The 25,668-nt window shown below is 39.1% G+C and overlaps 1 long non-coding RNA gene across 1 annotated transcript in view; it reads left to right on the top strand.

Annotated features, from left to right (window-relative positions):
- The window catches only part of LOC131401353 (uncharacterized), a 44,158-nt gene extending 21,345 nt beyond the window's left edge, over positions 1–22,813 (top strand). The window contains exon 3 of the long non-coding RNA XR_009217660.1: positions 22,501–22,813. This is a non-coding gene — a long non-coding RNA (uncharacterized LOC131401353). The remainder of the gene's footprint in view (positions 1–22,500) is intronic.
- The last annotated feature ends 2,855 nt before the right edge of the window (positions 22,814–25,668 follow it).

Below are 25,668 nucleotides of genomic sequence, written 5' to 3'. Positions count from 1 at the left end.
AATGGGTATGAGAGGATAGCTGATTGTGGTTTTGATTTGCATTTATTTAATGGTTAGTGATGTTGTGCATCTTTTCGTATGCTTGTTGGCCATTTGTATATCATCCTTGGAGAAATGTCTACTTATGTCTTTTGCCCATTTTTTTTTTTGAGGAAGATTAGCTCTGAGCTAACATCCATTGCCAATCTTTCTCTTTTTTTGCTTGAGGAAGATTAGCCCTAAGTTAACATCTGTGCCAATCTTACTCTATTTTGTATGTGGGTCGCTGCCTCAGCATGGCTGACAAGTGATGTAGGTCCACGCCCAGGATCTGAACTTGTGAACCTGGGCCACTGAAGCACAGCGTGTGGAACTTTAACCACTCAGCCACAGGGCCAGCCCCCTTTTGCCCATTTTTCAATTGGGTTATTTGTTTTTTTGTTGTTGAGTTGTCAGAGTTCTTTACATATTATGGATATTAACCCCTTATCAGATATATGATTTACATTTTCTCCCATTCCATAGGTTGCTTTTTCACTCCATTGATTGTGTCCTTTGATGCACGGATATTTTTTAGTTCGATGTAGTCCCATTTGTCTATTTTTTCTTTTGCTGCCTGTGCTTTTGGTTTCATATCCAAGAAATCATTGTCAACTTCATTGTCATGAAGAATTCCCCCTATGTTTTCTTCTAGTAAGGTTTTTAATATTTTTAAATGATTGAAAGAGATCAAAAGAAGAAAAATATTTCCTGACGTGAAAATTATATGAAATTCAAATTTCAATGCCCATAAATAGTTTTACCAGAACATAGGCACACATTCATTTATATATCATCTATGGTTGCTTTCGAGCTATAACAGCAGAGTTGAGTAGTTGCAACAGAAACCAAATGTGGTTCCCTCACCTTTTCACCTTGCTGCTTAGTGCACTATAAATCACAGTGGCGCATTTATAACTCAACAGCATTTAAAGTGTCATGCATATCTCTATACTGCACCTTTTTAAAAAAAATAACCAGTGCATATCCATCATGTCAAAATAAGAAAAGGAAAGTGGACTTCCATTGTTGTGTTTTTAAGGCACATTGGAGTGCGGAGTATTTGTTCATCTAATTAGATGGTATTTGTCAGCTCAGGCTGCCATAACAAAACACCATAGACTGTGTTGCTTAAACAACAGAAATTAATTTCTCACAGTTCTGGAGGCTAGAAAGTCCAAGATCAAGGTGCCAGCAGGTTAAGTGTCTGGTGTGAGCTCTCTCCTTGGGTTGCAGATGCCTTCCTTCTGCTATGCTCTCACATGGCCTTTCCTCTGTGTGTGCACGTGGGGAGCGAGAGATCTCGCTCTCTCTTTCTCTTCTTATAAGGCCACCAAGCCTATAGAATTAGGACCTCACCTTTATAACCTCATTTAACCTTAACTGCCTTCACAAAGCCCTATCTCTAAATACAATCATGTTAGAGGTTGGAGGTTCAACATATGAATTTTGGGGCAACACAGTACAGTCCATAGCAGATAGCAGAGTATTGTCTTTATTACACATTGACACTACAGCTGTGCCAAAAGAATACAGCATATGTCAACATCACCAGGCTAAGCACTCATCACAATATTCCCAACTCACAGGAAAGCAATGGTCAGAAAAATTGGAACATTTAAAATGAAATATCTCATCACAGCAGAAATTCTTCACAAAAATAAAAAAATGAAAGTGAGGCTGCCACCAAACCAAGTTTCCAAGTGGCTCATTTATCAGCCAAGCAATAAAAACCATTTACTGATGATTGGTTAATTAAATCATGTTTGATTGCAGCAGCTAAAGAAATGTGTTTAGAGAAAATAAACTTGTTTAAAACTATTAGCCTTTTGGTGAGAACAGTTGCTCAAAGAGTTGAGGACACTGGGAGCAACACCAATAGTCAATTAAAAAACAAGCAAGTGATTTTGAATGGTTTTCCTTGGCTCCTGATGAGTTGACAGATGATATCAATACTGCTTGTTTATTTGAGGAAACAATGTAAGTGTGAAGTGATTGAAGAATTGGCTTTTATGAATAGTCTGTGTGGAACAGCTACAGGAGAGAATATTTTCAAAGAAGTTGAAAAAATACTAATTCAGTACAACTTGAAGTAGAATATGCTAAGATGTGTTACAACTGATGGTAAAAACGTGTGGAACAGAAAAAGGCTTAGTTGAACAAATTTACAAAACTTGTGAAAATGTAAGATGTTTATAGCCTAAGGTTACTCATTGCGTTACTCGTCAGCAGGCACTTCGCAGAAAATGAGTCGATCACGTGCTGTCGAGCCAGGAGTGTCTGTGGTGAACTTCATACACTCTCCTGGACTTAGCCACTGACAGTTCTGTGAATTTTTCTTTTCAAAAATAGAAACTGAAGTTCAATGGCTTAGCAGTGGTCAAGTTTTCTTGAGATTTTTTGAGCTCAGGGACAAGATTGGAATTTTTCTAAATAAAAAGATCCAACCTCAATCACTATTATTCAACACTGAATGTTTGGAAATTTGTTCTCTCTCTTGTTATCTAAACCCCTACATAATATCCTCGACTTTACTTCGTGGTGCCCAAAGCCCTAAATATTTCCTATCTGGCCATTCATAGAAAAAGCTTCCCAACCCCTCCATACACGTTTGAGTGATAGCCACCTGGGTTTTACCGGAAAACATTTATCCCTGCAAACAAAACCCAATGTCTGTCACAAGGCTCCTCAACCCTATTCTACTTTGGGGCTCCCTGGTCATTCTCGGCACTGCTCTCCACATTCCCTATGGTGGCAGCAACTATTGTCCTATTCCTTTCCTTAAGGGTCTTAATCTCTGTGTCACAGGAACCTACTGCCAATCAAAAAGTCATCTTCTGTTTTATTCCCAAGAGGCCTGATGGGTACTAATTTAAATAGGATTCCTGGTTATCAACACTGATGATCCAGATTTTCTGAGGCTAGATCTGCGGTTCAAGGGTCCTCACTAGAGAGACAGTGTCCAATCTTCCTGTCACACAAGCCAGAGACCTTGCTACTACCTTCTGCTACTGTCACATTTTTATTCCTATATCGAGTTACCTGATATAAAGAAATCCCCATAAAAATATCACCCACTGCTGAACTGGAATAGACAAGTGTCTAGAGACCCATTAGATTCTAGCCTCCAGTTATCTCTGTCTTTGTTTATAAGAGCAGTAATTTAGAAATTGTAGATGTGCTGAGTTACTAAATACTCTTTGGGGGAGTATAAAGTTACTAATTCAGCAGTATCCAATTCAGTAACTATGCTACTCGAAGATCACTTTGGTGAAAGCGGTTGTTAGTGAACCTAGAAAGGGCAAATAATTTGCTTTTATAGGCTTTAGTGGCTTGAAATGGCTTAAACATTGGTGGCATATGTAGCAAATTGTTTTACATCCTTACTGCTTATATAATGCTTGCATATTCTTACTCTAATATTTGTATTTATGGCTAAAAGACAGAAATAAATGCTACAAAGTGGATATTAAAACAAAGATGAAGCTTAGAAGTAATTGGTGACCAGGAAATGAAAGGCAGATAATTAGTCTCCAGGGTGCATATTATTGTTGTTGAAAAAACAAAAACAATAAATTTCCAAAACAAAAATTCACAGAGTTTTTTCTTCTTTTGCAAAACATAGACTTACTGATAGCGAATTTACAGCTTCGTACTTGTAGAGACAGTTTATTTTTATTAGCCTTCCATAGTGGCCATTAAAATGACCCTTAATGGGGTCACTCATTTTTGAATTACCCAAGCTTTTTGAAGAATAAAGTTTCACTCCCCAGCCCAACCCCCACAACCCTTCCCAAGGGAACACCTGTTTCATTAAAAGATGTTTTATTTTTGTATTCTTAATTGGGACTCCCCCTTTTTTAAAATTACTAATGACACACCAACATCCATGTTGACTTCTAAAGTGAGTTTATCTTCCAGAAAATTTAAGCAAAGCTGAATATGTGGTAAGTATGCCATCCTGTCATTACCAGGAGGTGAGTGCACTCTTTTAGCTGTCCATATAGTATCTTTAGTGGGAAAAATTCCAAATTCTTAATGGAATGGTTAATCTGATGACATTCTGAGTCATTAAAGTATTGATAACCTATCTGATCCATAAACATATTTATAAGCTTATCAAAAGTTTTAGGAGTTTATTTGAGCAAAAATTGATTCGAATTGGGCAACACCAAACCGGAAGTGCTTAGGAGGGCTCCCCAGACAAGAGCCAGAGGAAAGGCTTCTATAGAGAAAAGGCGGAAGCAGAGCAAGGAAATGATTTGACTGGCTACAGCTTAAGCTTTGCCTTAGTTGGAAAAGCCTAGGGGCTGTCTGTGATTGGTTGTCCTTAGGTTTTGATTTCTTAACCTTGAGGCATTGACAGGCTTAGGTTTTGATTTGCTTACATTGGCTGCTAAGGCATTAGAACCACCTCAGTCTAATGGCCTCCTTGTTTAGTTAATTTAACACAACTGATAATCCGTATATCATTTATTGCTTTCTAATTTTTTATAAAGAATTTCAAGTTGAAATTTAACTACCATGTAAGGATTTTAGTTATCTTTTTCCAAAACATCCTTTAAAAAAAGCATACTTCCTGATGTAAACCATACAGATGGGGTTGGTTTGGCACATCTCAGGCTGGGTGGACACTATCCCAACTAGAGCCAAATTTCTTCAAAGACTGTTCAATTAAAGTAGTTTATATATTAGCAATAAGCCTAGTTTTCCACTGCATACCACTTTAATTTAAAACCAAAGCAATAGGTTCAGTCAATATTTCCTTGGTTTTGAAGTGTCCCTCTACTTTTTTTTTAAGTGTAGTAATGGCCTATACCTAAAATCACAACCTTCATTTTTGCTGACAATATGTAAGTGGGGAACAACCCTGTATTAATTTCCTATGACAGCTGTAACAAATTATCACAAACTTGGTGGCTTAAAACAATGCACATTTATTCTCTTACAGTTTTGGAAGCCAGAAATCCAAAATCAGTTTCACTGGGCTGAAATTAAGGCATTGGCAGGGCCGTGCTCCCCGGAAACTCTAGGAGGAGAATCTGTTTTCTTGCCTTTTCCAGCTTCTAGAGCTGCATTCCTTGGCTTGTGTCCCCTTCTTCCATCTACAATGACTGAGGCATAGCATCTTCTACTTTCTCTCTCTCTCTCTCTTTCTCTCTCTCCACCCCTTTCCCCCCCCTTCCTTCCCCTCTCCCCCCACTGCTGAGGTTGTCACATTGCCTTTTTTTTTTCTGTGTCAAATCTCCTTTTGTTTCTCTTTTGTAAGGATACAAGTGGTTGCATATAGGGTCCATCTGGATAATCCAGTCTAATCTCCTCATCTCAAGATCCTTAATTTAATCACACCTGCACAGTCTCTTATGCCATATAAGGTTACCTTCACAGGTTACAGAGATTAGAACCTGGATATTTTAGGGGCCATTATTCTGCCTCCCACAGACTCCAAATTTGCAGTTCAATGTTTAGTTTACAATCTACAGGCCTCACACTGCTAACCAACTGTGGAGTTATTTCTAGGGCTTCAAAAATTTTATTTAAATAAATAATAACTTACATGTATAACTACTACCATTTGCAAATTCATGTATATGCCATTGTTATTAATATAATACAAATTCATTTTTAAAGATATCTAAGGGGCTACTTCAGACAAGTTATTTCTAAATAAAATACCTTTTGTATAGCATTCATCCCTTTTCAACAAAAACAATTATTACAAAATGATAATTTATATACTTTAAAAATATATAAAGTATGTAAGTTATAAATGGCATATATAAAGCAGAGCATCTGCTATGTAATGAGTTTAATAAATGTCAGCAGTTATTATTGTGTTGGGTGTTCTGCAACCTGAATGGAAGTATTCCAAGACTAAAAACCTAGTAACAGGCTTTTCTCACTTTGCAAGAAAAAGAAAGCAAAAAGATGGAATTCAACCACTTTTTTTTTTTGGCTTGTAATTTTTGTTTAAAACTTTGATACCTGTTACTGCTAGACTGTTAGTGAACACTAACAGATGACAGAACAGGAAGCCGAAGAATATTAGGGGGAAACTGGGAATCAGCCAATCATGTTTAGGTTAAAAGCTTGTTTTGGTTATATGTGCTCAGGGCTATGCTTTTATATTTTATACTCAAACCACAGCAATTTCTTTGCCACTAAAATTGTTCTTCATTTATATGAATCAATCAAATACATCAATATTTTATAGAATTCTTCAAAGAGCACCATAACTTGCAGGTATACCAGCATCTGAACAAGTTTGAGGGCTGCTAATGGAAAACACTCTCTATTATAAAGGAGCTTACCTTCATGATGGGGTAAAATTGTGGTTCTCAAACCTGGCTGCACATTAAGATCTCCTGGGGAGCTTTTAAAAATCCCCATCTCCAGGCTGCAGCTAAGACCAACTAAATAAGAACGTCTGGGGTGAGGCCTAGGTATCAGCATTTTTAAAGCTCCCCAGGTAATTCCAGTGGGCAGCTGTGGTTGAAAACACTGGATGAAAAGAACACATGACACAAAGACCAATACAAATAACGAGGACTAAAGTTCCATGGTCATGATCAGGAATGCAACGTGAATTCAGAGAAGAGAGCATCTTGATTAGTAAAGGAGGTAGGAGATGGAAAATAACTGAGCCTGAAAACTGGGCAGTAAAGAGGGAAATGGGGAAAGCGAGGGTGACAAGCATATGCAAGGCAAGAAAATGTTCTGGGATGGGGAAAATGGAAAAATCTGAAATTTTTCATTATGGGATTATAAACAAAAAACTAGTGGTGAAGGGAAGATGTTCTCCAACTCACTTTTTTCCTGGATTTTCCTCCTTCCACCACACCCAGGCCTTAACATTGCTACAAAATTAGCGTTAAACACCAGAATGCATTATTGAGGGGGACACATACTTTTTGTCTAGAACAAAGGGATCAAGATGAGCAGAATACAGAAATACCTAGTCAGAATGTGTCCAGACTCAGCATCTTTGAATCAAAGGGCAACTTTATAGCCTGAATATATGCGTCTAAATCATATACATTTTTTAATGAAGACCAATTCCTATCTACAAACACTATCCACACACCTCCTCAACAATAGAAAACAAAATAGTCTACATTTAAGCAATGCAGGAAACTCTTTTGAAAAACTACCAACTTCCTTTTCTATAATCATTGCAAAACAATCAAGTTCTGGCAATTGAAGCAACCTGAAACTTGTTTACCTAGCCTGAGACTTTTGGTCATTGATAGCACATCAGTTCTTTCAACTGCAGGCATATCATAATGACTCTATAGCACCCTGTCCAGCAATGATTATGACCCAATGTTAAGCAACACAGGGCCCCGGAATTGATTGATGAGAAAGGAAAGATTTACACGTAGCTAATGCTTATATAGCACTTACTATGTGCCTGGCACTCTTCCAAGTGTTTTATATATACTATCTTCTTTACTCCTCACAAGAACCTAATGAGGTGAATACTATTTTTATCCCGTAGGTAGGGTCATTGAGGTACAGAGAGGTTAAGCTACTGACTGAAGATTATAGTCAACTAAGTGGTGGAGCTGGAATTCAAACCCAGGTAGTCTGGCTCCAGAGCCCACACTTTTCAAAACATTTTGCTATAATGATTCTTAATTATAATAACATTGATGAATTTTCTTCATTAAAGTATTTTCTGGAGAGAACACCACTAAGCCCTTCTATTTCTTTTATCAATTTTTCAGTGCACTAAACTTAAAATATGTAAAATTTTTCCATTTTCACTTTTAATTTGCTTAAATTATTTTATCAGAATCTATTTATTCACAGAAGTTATAATGAAAGTTATTTATATATATAGTTTTACTTTTGTGGCCATTATTTCTACAGAGTTCAATTTGCTTGGGTCATATTTTATAGATCTATATTTTGCAAGATTTCATTCCCTATTACATTTGCAGTTAATGACATTTTTCTTAGTGTGTTTTTATCCATTTTCCATTTTGTTTCCTTTGTCTTGATAAGTTCTACCAATGCTAATTTATCTGGTCAATTTTTGCAGTTTTCTCACTGAAAAGATATTCTTAATTTTTCATCTATAATAATTTTTAATAAAATACAGTTATCACCTTTTTCAGCTTTATTTTGTGCTGATTTTTACCAGTAATATTTATTATGAATTGGATAAAAACAGGAAAGTTTTACACTTATTTGTTATTTTACTCATGAGAAATTACAAAATTAGATATTCCAGGACTACTTTCAGGAGCAATCTTTATTTAGGGCTTCATCGTTCTCAGGGTCAAAATGATGAATTCACAACGTTTTGTTTCAGTGAGAGTGGGAATCATTATTTCAGTTTTACAGATGTACCTTAAAAACATTAAGTAGCTTGCCTGAGATAAATGGTAAAGCCGGTATTGGAGGCAGTAGGGTGGCAGTAGAATGGTTTTTGGGATCACCGACCTGGATTGAATCCATACTCAGCCACTTACTGCTGTGACCTTGAGCAAGTGACCTCACCGGCAAGCCCCAATGCCTCCATCTGTAAAATGGGGTAATAGTAGTACCTAATTCATCAGGTTATCAACTGTATTTAATGAGATAAAGCACGTACAAGCACTTTAGTATATTGCCTGGTTCATGGTAACAAATCAGTAAATGTTAGTAGTTCAGCGTCATCATCCACAGCCTTTGTTCTTCCATTACACCCTACACCGGTACTAGGCAATGAGGGGGACACAAAGTCCTCAAGGAGCTTAGGATGTTCTTGGTGAAATAAAACAAATGCATATGAAAAGAGTTACAGAAATACTTTTGTTAACCAGTCTCAAGCAAAAAGTAAGTGCTGAAGAAATGTTAGCTGTTATTATTTGTGTTGCTTCTCAGCAAGCTTTCCCTGGATGAAAATAGAAAGTACCTTGTGACAGTTTGTTGGGAGTACCATATCTCTAGGAACCACTCATTTATACAAAACTTATGCCATGCTCCCTGAATGAGTTTAGTAGACAACTGGAAAATCTAGTTTTGGGGGCCACTGGAGTGTAATTTCCAAAGATCCTGATGGGGCCTGAGTGCCTCAAATTCTTTTACTTCCTAGCTGAGGTCTGAAATGACTCCGCAAGACATTTACGCCTTTGGGTTAAGTCTAAGGTATGTTTAAAATATAAATTCAGCCTGGGATGGCAGTAACACAACTTATATCTTATTGAACACCCTCCATTTGCCAGACACTTTATATACATATAATCTCATTTACTCTCACAAGAAACCTTCCAGAAGTGGGTATTATTAACCCCATTTTCAAATGAGAAAATGGAGAGGAGGAATGTGGGTCCCAATTCAGGTCTTATGAGATTAAAGCCCTTTCTCTTTCTGCTTACATTACTTCTCTTTCTGCTTACATTACTTTCCTTCCACTTTCTTGGGTTTTTTTGCATATTTATTTCTAGCAGAAGTAAATCTGACCTGCAGGCCATGTGAGAGCTAGAGAATAACAACGAGCATGCTTAATATGCCGAAATTATCAAAACTCAGTAGGCAGGCTGATTGCAAATTCCTCATGGGTTCAAGGTCAGATCCTCAGCTTTGCAGATCCAGAAACTCAGTTTATTTAGTGCTCCCAAAGTAGTCAAGTCCTAGAGGACTGCTTTATACTAACTACACTTGTAAAAGACTGTCATATAAACCAGGGAATCATTTATTAATTTACAGCTGGATCTAGTGGGATAATGCAAATTTGTCGTTTGCTCAGGGCTTTCCCTGTGGATCGGCATGTCACTCAGAGAACCAAATTATAGATGGGAAGGTTGCTTGTTCAGCATAGAGTTTGAACAAAGAGAGGGGGTGTTTTGAGTTCTATAGTTTTATTTTCAGCAAATAAGCAGAGCTAGATGAATATCCATCTCTACTGTGGGGCGATTTTCTCTCTAACTCATAGAAAGGGCCAGAGCCCACTCTTCTCTGAAAACTGACAAATTATTCCCATATTTTTATTCCCATTTCCCCCCCTTTTTTCATTCTGTTTTTTATCCCCATTCCCCTTTTATATTTTTCACCATGACCTCATGTCATGCCAGGGAAGGTTCAATGCGGTTGAACGGATTACAATTTTTCACACTTGTCACATTCCAGTCACCCTTGTTTTTTGACTGACTTTGAGGAAGACTCAAGTCTTACGACAAGATGCAAGTCACACCTTTCCTATGACACATTTACAAGCCTTCTCCCAAAGACAGCCCCTCCCAAGGAGGCCGAGGTCACCCATTATGAATCAATTACTGAGTTTCAATTTTCAAGGTTTACTTTTTTGTCTATTGCCCCACCCATCCAACTTGGCAGAGAGGAGTGCATTAATATTGTTCCTCATGCACTAAACGGTGGGGGAGTGAGCAGCATAAGACTAACACTAGACAATCAAGGGAAGTAAAACAAGCTTCACGTATTTCTTAATCTGGCCTAAGCTCCAACTTTTTTTTTTTTCACTCCAGAACCCTGATTAGCAGATATATCCATTTATGGGAATGAATCTTGATTCTTTTCCAAACCCTTCAGATGCCAACCAAAGAAATGAAGACATTTTCTAATCATTTGTCTTTTTGACTGATGATATTAGCTAATAGAAGCTTGAGTCAAACAATAATTAAGCACCTACTTTTGAGGTATCTAAATGATAGACATGGGGACACTGTGCTAGGCATCCTATAAACACTGGTTGAATTGTCCTGTACTATAAGTTTCCCAGAGATGAGAAAGGGAACTATAATTTAGATTCACTTGTCTCAGAGAATCAGTCGCTTTAAAGAATTGTGCTATGTAGTTATCCCCATCCACCCTATAAACAGGGGCAGAATATGAATTAATGAACTGTTTCCCATGTTTATATCCCTTTTATTCCTATTTGAAGTCAGACCAGGTCTTAGCAAACTAAACCCAAAAATGCAGACGGGTCCTTGAAAATATAGATGAAGGTCTGGATCTAATAAGGGCCAACTATTTGACTTTTTAACTGATGGAATTTCTTAGGGAAATAAAGGATTTATAGGTCTGAGCAAATGGCCATATTGAAGTCACCAGGATTATGGGCATGCACAGACTTTGACCTTACAACACAAACCCCGTGGTGCTCAGTCATTTCTCCTGGATGAAAGAGACTGGACATGGTTCCATTGCCTACTGGGCTGCCTTTAGGGCTTGTCTCAGGGTCCCTCAAAGGGTCTTCAACAGCATTTTAGTTCTAAACTCCTCCTTTTCCTTACTCTCAGTGAGCTTAGTCCTGCGTTCTTTTGTGTGCGTATGTGCGTATGAGTATATGTGTACATGTGAACGCGTCGGGGGTAGAGTTCAGAGTTGGGAAAGTGGTGGTATAAAGGAGGCAAAGGAAGAGACTGAATTTATTAGAGGAGTTTTAATTGTTTTTTATTCCAAAGTAAGAGAAAAATCCTCCACTTTCTCTGAGCCTATGCTAATTTCCCACCTCCAGTGCTTGACTCTCTTTTGCCCGTGGTATCTGCTCGCCTTCACCTTGCCCTTTCTTCACCATCTACAGGCTTGAGTCAGATTCCAACACATCCCAAATCAGAGGTCAAAAGGCTAACCCAAAGCATATCTCACAAATACCTAGGCATTTGATGAAATCTTAATCTGATCAAAAGTGACAAGCTTTTCCCCAAAGCCAGATGGAGGCAGAGAGGGCCCCTCACCACCATAGATAGCTCCCGCAGCCCCAGGGCAGATGGAGATGCAACAGTGACACCCTGCTTGTCCCAGGTGCTGACAGAATCATTTGCTGTTACTTGGGAGACTGCAAGGACAGAAACATGCCTGACTGGAGCCATACGCATGTATAAGATAAATAATTTAGAATGATTTCATTTTTAAAGCTAGTTTTCATGCTGATGACTTGTAGAATATTATGATTTAAAACTATTCTGTTTTTTTTTAATTGGTAAACAGACTCTAAATTTTATTGGGAAGTGTAAATGGTCAAGAATATTCAGGATCTTTTTTCCAGGTTTATGGAAATATAATTGAAACAGAACGTTATGTAAGTTTAAGGTGTACAATGTGTTGATTTGACACACTTATATATTGCAAAATGATTACCACCATAGCATTCATTAGCTAACACCTCCATCACATCACCTGAATACCATTTCTTTTTTGTGGTGAAAACATTTATCTACTCTATTAGCAACTTTCAAGCATATAATACAGCATTATTAACTATAGTCACCATGCTGTATATTGGATCCCCAGAACTTATTCATCTTCTAACTAGAAGTTGGTACCCTTTGACCAACCTCTCCCAATTTCCCCCCACCCCCTAGCCCTTGGCAACCACCAGTCTACTCTCTGTTTCTATGAGCAGCTTTTTACTATTCCAAAACTCTCCTGGTTTTAACAAAACACTTAGGGGTGATGGCCTAGGGGACGGGCTCCAATATGTGCTGTATAGCTGAGTAAAATAACTTACTTAACAGATATTTTTTGAACTTACTTTCCACAAAGCCTTCTGCCAGATGTTCCCAACACCTTATCCTGGCCCTCTGCTCTTTCTCTATATAGTCTTTCTTGAAATGTCATCCAGTTTCCTTTTTATTAATTAATTTAGTAATAAGAATTAGGAGTTACACATAGCAAACTCTTTTGAATCCAGAAAGCCTGCATTCTAATCCCGGGTCTACCACTTGATTAGTTGTGTGGCTTTGGGAAAATTCACTTATGGTAGGCAAAATTCTGAAGATGTTTCCCCAAGATTCCCATCTCTTGGTTATTTAACCAAATGCTATTCTTGGTACAGCTGTGTAGGGACTGTGCAGGTGTAACTAAAATTGCTAATCAGTTGACCTTAAAATAGGATGATCTCGAGGAAACTTTGAGAAATGATGGGTATGTCTAGGGCCTGGATGGTGGTGATGGTTCACGGGTGTATACTTATCCCCAAACTCATCAAGTTGTATACATTAAATTTGTACAGTTTTCTATATGTCAATCATACCTCAGTTAGGAGGTTTAAAGAAGGAGGACAGCATAGGAGAGATAAGGCAGAGGGGAGGTCAGAGAGATCCAAAGTATGAGAAGGACTCCATCCACAATTGTTGCTTTTGAAAATGGAGGGATGGGGCCAGCTCAGTGGTGTAGCGGTTAAGTGCGCGCGCTCCGCTGCTGGCGGCCGGGGTTTGGATCCCGGGCGGGCACCGACACACCGCTTGTCAAGCCATGCTGTGGCAGCGTCCCATATAAAGTGGAGGAACATGGGCAAGGATGTTAGCCCAGGGCCAGTCTTCCTTAGCAAAAAGAGGAGGATTGGCAGATGTTAGCTCAGGGCTGATCTTCCTCACAAACAAACAAAAAAAAAAAGAAAAGAAAATGGAGGAAGGGCAGCCTCTAGAAGTTGAGAATAGCCCTCAGCTGACAGCCAGCAAAGAAAATGGGACCTCAGTCCTACAATCAGAAGGAATGAAATTCTGCCAACATCCTGAATGAGCTTGGAAGCAGATTCACCCCCATGGCCTCCAGAAAGGAACGTAGCCCAGCCAACACCTTAATTCCAGCCTCATGAGACTCTTAAGCAGAGAACCAGGTGAACCATGCTGTGCCCAGACTTCCAACCTACAGAACTCTGAGCTAATACATTTTTGACCTTTAAAGCCACCTGGTTTGTGGTAATTTTTTGCAGGAGCATTAGAAAACTAATACATCATCTATTTTTTTTTCTGAATTTTATTTCCTCATTTGTAAAATGGAGATAATACAGATTCAAAAGGTTCTTGTGAGGATTAGAGAGAATGTATGTAATGTCACTTTAGCACAGCACCTGACACATACCAAGCTGTTGATAAACAGTAGATAGTATTGCTTCCTACTGCCTCTGCTACCACCTTGAGCTGGTGACTCCCAAATTAATATCTCCAGCCCAGCTCTTTCATTTGAAGTCTGGTTCTCAGGGCTCCAAAGGGATGTTGAGTCAGGGAAACTCTAGATGAGCGTCCTGGCAAGAGAAAAGTTACGTGGACCTTGGGTTTGACCCTGCTGCACATAGGGAAAGTGTTTGGAAGGATATATACTGAGATGTTAATAGTGATTATCTCTGGGAGGTAGGACTTTTGTTTTCTTTCTCATGGTTTTTTTTTTTTTTTTTTTGATATTTCACAGATTTTCTATAGGAATATGTATTTTATAATAATAGAAAATGAACTATTCCTTCTTTTTTTTTTGTGAGGAAGATCAGCCCTGAGCTAACATCCGATGCCAATCCTCCTCTTTTTGCTGAGAAAGATCGGCCCTGGGCTAACATCTGTGCCCATCTTCCTCTACTTTATATGGGACGCTGCCGCAGCATGGCTTGACAAGCGGTGCATTGGTGCACCGGGGATCTGAACCCGCGAACCCTCGGGCCGCCGAAGTGGAGTGTGCACAGTTAACCGCTATGCCACTGGGGCGGCCCCGAACTATTCTTGAATTTAAAAAAAAATCCATATGTAGCCTGAGAACTACCCCTGTCCAGGATGTAAATGGACTGCTCATGGTCCTGGAACTTTCCATCACATCCCAGAGCAGCTACTAATAGTCTTATTACAAGTTTAAGCTTACCTGCGATTGAAACCAGGAATCGTTTTTGGATGAACAAAAATGCCAGTGAGAATTTTATTAAATTAATGAAGATTGATGGCATGCAGTCAACTGTTCCCCTCTTGACCTACTGCTAGATAAGAAATAAGTTGCCAAGAGAAGAAAGCCACTCCTGGGGAGCCTCAGAATCCAAGCCTCAACATGCCCAGGGATTTATCCAAACTTCTTTTCCTTTTCTTGGGTGCCCACACTCATTCTTACTGAATTCTTCATGTGTAGCTGTTGAAGCTGTCCTCTTTTTGACCTGAGGCCCTGAAATACCGCAAAACTGCTGTTGTTAAGTCCTCTGGACCTCTGGGTCCATCTTGAGAATTTAGAAGTGCAGCAAAGTCAGCGCCCAGTAAATCCCTAATTCCAAGCACGGTTCCACTTGTCGGAACCCCCAGTGACTGACCTAGCTTAAGGTCCTAACCCACTGGACCTCTAGAACTCGGGAAGCTGACTCCTTTGGGCAGAGGGGAGCCTGTGTGTTGTCTTCTGAGAACTTACAGGAACAGCTTCACCGCCTACCTCAGAAGCCCAAGAGATGCTTTCAGCCAAAGCAAAAGCTTCCTAAGCTGGTTCCCACTGAGAACCCTCTAAGACTGAGCAAGACAGAAGAGTCTCCCGGCTCATTGTGTTTATAGTCTTGCAGAGGAGATTGTCATGAAATCAATGTGCCTAAGTAATGAATTGCGCAATTAGTTGCGGTATCCTCTGATGCTTCATGAGAGCAGGGCCCATGTCTGCTGAGCTCACTGTTGTAGCTCAGGGCCCAGCACAGTGCACGGCTCAGAGCAGATGATCAACAAACATGTGCCAAATAAATGAACATATGCATTAATGAAATAATGACACAAACACTTATTTAATTATAATTTTGATAATTGCTTTGAATGAACCTTCAGGGTGCGATGAGAACATGGAAGGAGGGACCTAACTCATTTTTGAATGGTGAGGCAGTAATAGAAAACTGCCTTACAGTGAACATTGGCCTTAGCGAAAGGAAGATGTTTCATTTCATATACTCCCTTGAAACTTGGAGCCAGTAGAGGGGAGAGCTCACAACAGCAGGATGGTAATTGCCCAGGAGTAAGTATGATACCTGAGGAGGCGGAAGCAGCATTCTAAATGTAATTATCACACCGCGTGTTACATGGTGATGCCCTGGGGCTCTGGAGGACTAACCAGCTGCTGCTCCTCTCCGTAGTTAACCAGTGTGCTAAGCTTGGACCTTGGTATTTGCACATTTTCCTCTTCCACTATTAGCATTCACTTTCATGCCTGGATGTATCCCTCTCAATCTGCTTTTTTACTTTTAGCACAATCATCTAGCAGTGGAGGGTTTTTACTACCGAAAGAAATTATAGGCCTTTCTGTATATGGCTTTATGCTAGATGATTGGATAAGTGGGATATCACTGTATTTTGTTTTACCCTAAATTGTGTTGATGTGTTTTTCCACCTTTTCATCCCTAGAAACAGCCTTGAACTCCGCTGAGTGTTATGAGTTCTGCACTGTTGTTTGGGTCAATCCCAGTTCTCACTCTTAATCTGGGGAAATTCAGACACTAGGAAGATTGGCATCAAAGGAAATATATTGTAACTGAAACACAACTAGATATCCTTAATGTGCAGTACAATTCAACCTTTAGGGGATTGTGAAGAGATAGAGATGGAGGCACAAACATTGTTTATCCATTTTCAAGTCTGCAGCATCTATTCTCTGATTTTGTTTGCCGAGAAAGAATATTTCAAGGGCGTCTCGGCCCCTTTCACTTTCATTCTTTCCAGGAAACTTCCAGTTGCCACCTTCAGCCTCTCCTAACATCTATTTTTCTTTTCTTTCTGATTTCCCTTTCTCTTTCTCAGGTATATATGTTTGAGAAGTAGAGAGGATCATAAGAAATAGAGGGGGGACAAATTAAGAAATAAGTACTTTCAATTCACCTCTAAATGCCTAGGAGAACTTAGAATGATATATTTTCATGAATGATTACTAAAATGAATTGGCTAGATTATAGTTAAGGCACAAATACTGTGTAGAGTCCAACCTCACTTTACATAATAGATTTTTTTTTCTGAAAAGAGGAAGGAAATTTGATTTGCCAATTAAACTATTTTAATTGTGTCAACGTTGCCTATCATTTAAAGGATGAGCCTTTGAGGGACTGGGGGCATAAGTGGTTTTAGGCCAATAGCTGACTGGCTGAACTACATATATATAACTTCCAGCTCCAACATTCTCTGATTTTAATCTAGAATATTAAATATGGCCTTTGCCAGGATAAACCTAAAACGCCTAAGAGTGTCAAATAAAGGCCTATGAAAGGAAAATGGTGTGTGGTCTCTTAGATTTGGAGACAAAAGGTGCAGGCCAGGAGAGAGAGTGGGCATGATGCCTGTATGTGTGTAAGTGTTTATATACTTTCCTCACTGGGAATTGTTCATATTCTCAGAAAGGAACAGACCTCTGTCGGCCAGATTCCCACTAAGTCCAACGTAAGTACATGTCCTTTTTTCAATATGTACAGATTTTTTTCCTCAGAGAACAAAGTGTGCACACAGACTCATGGTAAGAGAGAAAGCTTACCGCCACTTTCTTATCTGAATAATTGCTAAGCACCATATTCACCTGAACAGTTCCTGCCACTGAAAAGCATTCCTGGTTAGCCTTTCCTTTCGCTAAACTCCAATGCCCAGTGATTTTGTTTTCATTTCATCTGCATTTGATGTTTTACAAAACAGGGAAGGTCAGGATTAGTAGAATTTGGAGTAAAGGGTAATTGCATGAAAAGATTTTCATCTTCCCTCTATGCAAGGCTACATGCTCATCTAGGAGAGGCTTTTGCATTCTTTAATTTTTTTGTGTGCTGCTTTCTGAATTTGCACAATTTTTTTTATTGTTAAAGCCAATCCAAGTTGAAATTGGAGTCTCCCAGGGAATTAACTGTGGCTCTTTGTTTGACCTTATAGAATTCTAATTCCAGACTAAAGGACATTCATCAGTAAAATGGAAGTTACAATTTTTTTGCTGTATACCAATTTTAGGAACTTTTCTTCTTCTCTACTTTCTCTGATTATAAGTAACTTTCCTTCCCCTCTGCTTTCTCTTGTTTAGGATTACTGATGATTATACCTTCATGCAGCTCATCTCTTAATTGGATTCTTGGCCCTATCTGCCTCCCCCCATCTTTGTTTTCCCTTCTTTTAGCCCTGAAAGGCAACCTGGCTAAGAAATTGAGTTCCACGATGAAGGGTAGCAACGCATGGAAGTGAACTGCTGAACCTTTGCCTTGTTCACTTTTGATTTATGTGTTTAAAAAAAAATCTCTGGATTTTTAAAAAAGCAAATCTGGAAACGCTGTTGAGGATAGTCTTTGGCACCAGCATACTCTTCTAAGGCGGCGTATGCAATGACTTCACCTCTTTAAAATGTGGCTCTTATGATAGCACTCACACATGCCTTAGGTCGCATGAAGGAGACGTCCTCTGATATTCAATAAACAATACAAGCTTTCTCCCTCCTCCCATCTCCAGACGTTTCTTGGTCAACACAGTGTTTATGAAAATGGGCTTCAAGAAGAAGGACTGAGTAGCTGGATTGTTGGAAGGAAAAAGACAATTAGTATGTGTGTGGCTCTTTTTTTAATTTTTATTTTAGGAGCATGCATTAGCAAACTAGACAGCTGCATGGAGGCACATACAGTTGCTCCTTTAACTCTGTGGCATTATCAGAGTGTGTGAAGGTTAATTTGCCAGTTGTTGTAAAGTATGCCAAGCAATTCTCAGCATGTGCTTGGATAACTTACTTACTTTCCCACGTATTTTTGGTTTTCTGAGTGCCATTTAGGCAATTCTGCCAAGCAATATGAAAAGAAAAAAAAAGTAAACAAATTAAAACGTAGCAATAATGTTGTGCAAATCTTAAGTCAGCCACAAAGTAAACCATTTTGTGTGAGTCAATTTCTGCATATGCTATTAAGAAGCACAGGATTTGGGGTAGCCACAACTGCCTAACAAAGTAGAAATGGTAAAATAATATGAAACTACTACTAACAATAAATACATGTAAAAATATTTATTTTTCCGATCTTAAAAAGTCCTTGCTGTATGGAGGTTAATATTAAATAATGATTCTCAAGGGAAAGGCAAAGGGCACTGATATATATATCGAGTTACTGCTATATGCCAAATACAGGACTAGGTGCTCTGCATATTTAAACTCATTAGAGGCCCACAACAACTCTATGAGGTAGGTACGATTAGCCTCATTTTAAAGACAAATGGACTAAGGCTCAAAGAAGTCAAGTATCTTGGCCAGGATCACACAGCTAGGAAGCAGCAGAGTTGGGATCCCAACTGACACCTGTCTGTCTGTATATACTTAATCTTTTATATATTTTGACAACATAGCTCATGTGTCATTACATAGCAATTCATCGCATCATTATTTTAATGTTTTTCATCTATAAAATTTCCAAAACAAGTAAAAGATAAAAGATTATATATGTCAGGGCTCAAGTTCATGAACTGGCCAACAAATTAATAAACTGTGCCCCAGTTGATACTTCTGTTCTTAACCTTACTGATTTATTTAATGGTGTCTGTCTTCACTAAGGGCTTCTTAGCATATCAAAAATGCCCCCACCCCCCATAACTGGTCAGTAACCTTGAGAATAAAAGAGTAATGTTTCTCACGGGCCTTGAGTTTTTGATATATGACTTCGTGCACATACATGGCAACTCAAATTATTGCTGCAAAGTGATTCTTTACTTCTTTTTGATACTTATAGGGTATGTTGTCTAAATGGCACACAAAAAACCAGAGATGTATAGTAATTATTCCGGTTCCTTCCCTTATTAGCTGGGTGACTTAAATTACTTAACATCATTAGTCTCAGTTTTCTCATCTTTAAATTGGGGATAATATTAGTACTTACTTTATAGGTTTTAACAATTAATGGGATAAGGAAGGCAAAGTCATTAGCACAGTGGTTGGTAGATAATAAACACTCAAGATGAGCTATTAGTATTTATTTAGCTTCAGCTACTAGGAAGCAGTGTGCACAGTTGTTAAAAATGTGGACTTTGGAGTCAGGCTATACCAGTTTGAGTCCTAGCTTCACCATTTGATATCTCTGGGAACTTGGTCACGTTGTTTAACATCGCTATGAGTCAATTTCTTAAATGTAAATCAAGACAATAGTGATATTTTCCTTTTCTGGTATTGAGAGCATTCAATGAGATAATGCACATAAAGTATCCAGCATGTAGTTAATATTCAATTAGCATTATTTCCCCCTCCTCTTTCCAAATGTACAACCAATCACATTTACAAACTCATTAAAGATTATTGCTGTGCTAACCTTTGGTGAGGACAATGACCATATGATGAATTTTCAAAAATTAGATTCAGGAAATTCCAGCACAGACATAATATACTAACGCTTTGACATACACTAATTTCCCAGGAAGATTAAAGAACAAGGACATTGTTAACACCAAGATCTTTAAGTCTAAAGGAGGATAATAAAATTGTTAGAGATATTTTATAATGATTAAAAAATTGTAAACATGCTATCCATCAGCAGGGAACTATTCAATATGGATAGAACAAGATAAAAAGATTCTTGGGTCCTAATTCTGTCTTTTTTGTCATTTCACCATATAACTTTGAGTGATCCTCTTAAAACTCTGTGTCTCAGTTTTCTTTCTCACCAAATTAGGAAAATAAAATATGTCTTGCCTACGTCACAGGGTTGTTGTGACGATCAAATAAAGTATGGGAGAGCACTTGGTAAGGTATGAATGTGAGACAAAAGCATGGGTCCTTTGTTACATGTGATTCTCATTATATATTTCTAGGATATTCTTACCCCCTTTTGCTGTTTACTCACAGCACAGCAATTCAGCTTTTTAAAACGCAGTATTCAAAGGAAGACGCACTTAATAGGAAAACTTATCCTTGAGACAATTTAAGCCAAAAACTTCACTCTACTTGATGGATTTATAGATTTTGACTAGCTGGGCAGCGAGTTTGTATGAAAAAATCCTTATTCTTTGAATCAGAGTAGGGTTTTAATTCCCCCCAAACCAGCTGCCCAGGACCATAGGCTATTATTTTCCCCTTAAATCTATCACCTGCTCCCAGTGCACTAGTAGGATAACCAAAGCTTAGAGAAGCATTTCTCTTTGCTCTTGGATGAAACCAAAACATCCTTTGTGTGATGAGATAGAAGCAAGAAATATTTCTGCTTCAGCTCAGATGAGCGCTTATAAACTGAGAAGGATCTCAAGGGGTCCAGGGAAAAGATTATGAAACATATCCCCTCACTAGCCCTGCAGCTGGGGACAAATCTGGGAGGTAACTATTTTCTACAGTAACCATCTTCTTTTGAGGATAATACAGTAGTATGACCTGGTCATAAAGACTTGGTCCTAGGTTCCAGTATGAGTTCTGCCACTTGACAGGTATATGACCTTGGGCAAACTACTCCAACCTTTCCAAAGCTCCAGTTTTCTCATCTGTAAAATGGAGGATAATATCAGACCCATAGCAGTGATTTGATGATTATATAATTCACATGAATAACTTAGCTCCATGCCAGATACATTGCAAGTGTTCAGAAAAATCTTAACTGATTTTAACTGCTCTTACTTAGTTGTTATTATCATCGTCATCATTATTATCACTACTATTATATAATTAGGTTCTCAGTTTTGATTTGGGTTTGTACCTGATTAATTCTCACAGAAACAAAGATGTTATTAATATGCCTTTTTCCTACATCATACCTTTTAGAACACACATCTCTTTAAAGTGCTTTTGGAGGTGTTTCATCTCTGACCCTCACGAATCACCCTTTTTATTTCACTAAATATTACTTATTTGGGGCATGAAGTAATTCACCATGCCTAGGCACTGCCTGGAGTCAACTAGTAAGGGGTTGGATGAGACGACCTCTCGGCTTCCTTCCATCCCTGAGAATCTATGATTCTATGAGTCAGTGTTCGGGAAAAAAATGAAGGGCTGTTTAGTGATGAGTGACAGTTCTGTCCTAAAAGAACAAAGAACTTACTCACTATGCCAGAAGCCATGTTGAAGATCACAGGATCATGAATTATAACTCTACTACCCTCTGGCAGGACAGGAAAGGAATCTCATAGACAAATTGCACTGGGAGAGATTATGGATTAAAGGCTCCAATATTCATGACTTCCAACCAGCCAGCACATAAGACCATAACAAGTGCCAAAGGCCGTCCCTGTGCATCTGAAAAAAAATAATGGAAATATCTCCAAAGAGAAGCAGGAGAATGAAATTCTGGCCAAGACAGTGTTTCTGAATCTTTCTCCCCTTCTGGCTACAGCTATGATAAAGAGCTCAAAAGACAACAGAAACCATCAACTGTAAACTTGTGGCTTTCAAGAAAAAAACTATAATGATGGAATTTAAATGTTACCCTGTCTTATTCCATTTACCATCAACTGGGGGTTGCCCAGCAGGAGAAATGAGATCATTTCCCTCTGAGTGGCTAGCCGAGCTTGCCCACATTCATTCTTCTTCCCACATCATGTTTTAGCAGGCTTCAACACGTCAGCAGCTTCTGAAATGTGCCAGATCTAGGGAAGCAGGGCATTGTCACTACTGCACTAAAGAACTCCCCACCTCTGCAGTGGACTCACACCAGCCGCATTTTCTCTTGCTTGCTTGTCAAATGGTGGGAGGAGGTTAAGGATGCCCTCTGGTTTACTGCCTGACACACTGCTTGGCTAAACTTTGGGGACTGTAGCCCACCAGCCAGCCTTCCTGGGACCATTTGAAACACTCCATTTCTTCTTTGCATTCTTTTTAAATACCCCTTTTCTTGATTCTATTTCTTAGGTGGCTGTGAGCCTAGAGAGGCTGATGATCTTGGGACAAGAGAGGAGGAAATTGTCTACCATTCAAAAAATGCAAGGATCCTGAGACATGAAGTCATTTATCATTGTGATGCTAGAAATGCTACTCTAAACTTTTCAGCTTCTCAAATTTAATAAGCAGTTGTCTTTTTTTTAAACAATGAAAAACATTTTTATTGTTTTGTATATTACACAAGTAATGCAGGGATACATTCTCATTGTAAAAATTCATACACTGAACTATCTAGAGTGCAATGTGAGTCTCCTTTCCCTCTCACCTCTTCATTCTCATCTTATTCTCCTCCCTAGAGGGAACTGTTAACTGTTCCATATGTAACCCTCCAGACCTTTTTATACTTATGTATATATTTGCACATAAACCATATACAACAAACAGACAACTCTAGGTTTTCCCTAAGAGAAGCCTATTCAAAGCAACTGCTTTCTTCCCCCACCATATCTTACCCAGCTCCAGCAGTGAACCATCCAGCTGAGTTTAGGAGGGGGTGAATGAGTGGTTGTACTAGTAGGCATGTGTTTGGATGTCTAAATCAGACTGCATTCCAAGACCAAAGACTATTGTTTCTTGATTATCCATCAAACATATTATCTACTCCTTTCTTTCCACTAGGGTACACTAAGCTGTGCTCCGTCTTTTGCACCTTAGGGTGAACGGAGAATCTGGAAACAGGTTCACAGCACTGAGGCAATGAACTGGGACAGTGTTCAGCACAGACAGGTTGGACACACATTGATTTTTTGAGCTGTAGGGACCCTTAGGGCCCTTCTGGGATTCAGAAGGAGGAGCGGGAGAGTTGAAATGAAAATCCAGGTTTCTTGACTCTTAATTTATGTTCTCGCCACATGATCACCTTGACCCACTAAGAGTAGTTTTGTCTTCATCACAATATTAATAGGAGGGCAAGTGGAGGGAGACAATGGTATCAGAGAACTAAGTGGTAGGGGAGCAGCCACCATCAAAAGAAAAGAAAGGGACAGCTGAGAGTGGGAGGGTAGTCAGAGGCTTCAGAATCCCAGGTCCTTCAAAGTTTCACATAGGGCCAGCCCTACCTACTGGACCACATTCAGATTCTCATCTTACCATTTGAAGCCCTGAATCAACAGTTCGTTTATCTTATTCAACCCTTCTGGCTGACGACTTTAAAATTAGTATGTCTTATCCAGATGTCTCTTGCCAGTCACCTATCTCTACTTACTGGATATTTTTTCGCCTTATTTAATTGTCAACTCAAAGCCAAACTCATCATCTCCCCACCCTCCAAATGCACCCCACCCCCAAACAAACAAATAAACAAACCCAAAAAACTTGGCTCCTCTGAACAGCTAGATTTGTAAACTCAGGGTCGTCAATGAGATTTCTTTTATTTATCTCCCCACCCCCACATCTGGCCAGTCCCCAAGCCCTGTCAAATTTCCCCATGAAAGGTTTCCTTTATCTGTGCTGCTTCTCCATCCTCACTGCCATTGCTCTTGTGCTGGTCCACATGACCTGGATCACTGCCACAACCTCCTCACTGGCCTCCCTATCTCCATTCTCACTGCTCTCCAACCCAGCTCTCCTTATTCAATATCATCAGACACATCTTCCTTAGACTCGCCTTTCCTTATGTTGTTCTCTAGCTCAAAAATCTTAAATGATTCTCTATTTCTTGCCATATTTATTCTGTCATGTCAAGTGGAAGAGGATGTCAGCTTATTCTGTGTTATTATCAATAGCAGAAGTAGGGCCAGTGGGCAAAAGTTATAGGAAGATTTATTTCAGCTGATCAAAGGAAATCCCTTTAAACAACAAGAGCTGTTGCACAATGAAGCTGCTTGCTCAAGCACTGAGCTTCCTGCCCCTGAGGAGATGTATAATCAGGAGCTGGGAACTACCTGTCAAGGATGTTGTAAAAAGGATTCATGCATTAAGATGTAGGAAAACACTGCTGACATTAAAGATGATGATAGCTGGCTATTTTTGAATGTTGGCTCCATGCCAGGTGCTCTCATTGTTTTCATATGTTAACTCATTTATTCTCCTAACAACTCTGTGGTTGACACCATTTCTATCCCCATTTTACGGTTGGCTCTACTTTAGTGATTAAATGCATAGACTCTAACGTAAGACCATGGTTCACATCTTGGCTTTGTCACTTACTGGATGAATAATTTTGTACAAGATGCATAACTCTTTTGACTTTGGTCTCTTCATCTATACAATGGAGGGAATAATAATACCCATTTCATTGGGATGTTGTGAGGATTATGTTGTAAGATAACATATGTAAAGCACTATTGGGCACATAGTAAATACTCAGCGGTCACTACTAATCTTGTCTCCATTAGATGACATATTCTTTAAGGAAAGTGGCTACATTTCTTCTATATCCCCCAACTCAACTAGCCCAAAATGGCCACATAGTAAGTCTACATTCAATATGCACTTATGGCCAAGGATGTTGTGGTGAATGCTCCCCAAAGCTTCTCCATGACTTAACACGTTACTTCATCACTAACAGTGTACTCCTACTGACCATTCTTCTCAGTCAATTCAAGGTCAGCTTTCTCCCCCTTCTTCCTTCTGTGAGCTCCACTTTTGTTGGCTTCTCTGAGACAGTAAGTAGCTGATCATGATGAACCGGTGCCCAGTTGTCTGCCTGCTATTTTTAAGGTACAGAGGTACTTGTGCTTCCTTTCTCTAACTCCAGTTACTAATGAAAACATCTTCACTGGCAACCTCGCCAGGTTATAAACCAGACTTCCATTATACGGCTATCCTGTCACACTGCATGCCTCCCTTCCATACTGAATCTTATAAGTTCTGGTCATAGCTTAGAGACCTCAAAGCATTTCCTTAGTATAGCTCATCGTTCACTTTGTTTGAGAAAGTTGCATGAAATAACCTGACAGAGAGAAAACTGTGTGTTGGGAAGCTCTTTTTTTAAGAACCCTTTGATATCATCATCATTTTGGTTTATAAGCTTTACATGAAAGGGGCGGGGAGGGGGAGACTTTCTTCTTCAGCATGAATAAATTGGTAGCTGTCCTAGAGATCATGCTTCTGAAGCCAGGTGCCGCCACTTAGCTTAATGTTTCATGATGTGTCACCCAGCAAATTATGAGTTGTTTGAATTGATTTCCTCCAAAC

The sequence above is a fragment of the Diceros bicornis genome, chromosome X, assembly GCF_020826845.1.
Source record: "Diceros bicornis minor isolate mBicDic1 chromosome X, mDicBic1.mat.cur, whole genome shotgun sequence".
Taxonomy (NCBI): domain Eukaryota; kingdom Metazoa; phylum Chordata; class Mammalia; order Perissodactyla; family Rhinocerotidae; genus Diceros; species Diceros bicornis.
The sequence above is the reverse complement of the archived record's forward strand: the minus strand, read 5'-3'. Positions and strand labels throughout refer to the sequence as shown.